The following is a 729-nucleotide window of genomic DNA, read 5'->3' on the forward strand; positions in this document are numbered from 1 at the left end:
ATTCTTTAACTATGTATATGTCCCTGTGTGTATATGTATGCGTGTGTATGTGCAGGTGCGCTTGGAGGCCAGAAGAGGGCGTATGATCCCCTGGACTCGGAGCTGCAGGCTGTTGTGAGCTTCTCAATATGGGTGCTGGGAACTGACCCTGGGTCCTAGCAAGCACAGCAAGTGATCTTAAACCCTCCCCAACCCCAAAACATTCTCCAGACCTCTTCCTTCTTTTTGTGAGGTAGGCTTTCATTCTGTAGTTTATCCTGGCTACCAACTTAGTAAATAGCCCAGACTGGCCTGAAACTCGTGGCCATCCTTCTGCCTTAGCTTCCCAAGTGCTAGGATTACAAATAACCATCACACCTATCCTTCCTTTCACGTAAGCCCTTTTTAGAACGTGTGCATTTAGAACGTGTGTGTGTGTGTGTGTGTGTGTGTGTGTGTGTGTGTGTGCGTTTTCATGTGTGTTTCATGGTGCACATGTGGAGGCCTGAGGAAAAATTGCATGAACGGCTTCTCTCCCAGCATGCGGGTGCCAGGTGGCTAAAGCTGGCTGGTCAGATTTGGCAGCAAGTAACTTTACTGGCTGGGCCGTCTTGCTGACCCCTTTTCACTTTCTTGATGATGTCAACTCAAACACGACATTGAACACTGTATGGTGCTCGGTTTATTTCACTAGTGCTTTCAGTGTGACGTTTGAGAGGCCACAGCCTCACCCAAGTGAGGGTGAGCCTC

Source organism: Meriones unguiculatus, chromosome 14, assembly GCF_030254825.1.
Source record: "Meriones unguiculatus strain TT.TT164.6M chromosome 14, Bangor_MerUng_6.1, whole genome shotgun sequence".
NCBI classification, from domain to species: domain Eukaryota; kingdom Metazoa; phylum Chordata; class Mammalia; order Rodentia; family Muridae; genus Meriones; species Meriones unguiculatus.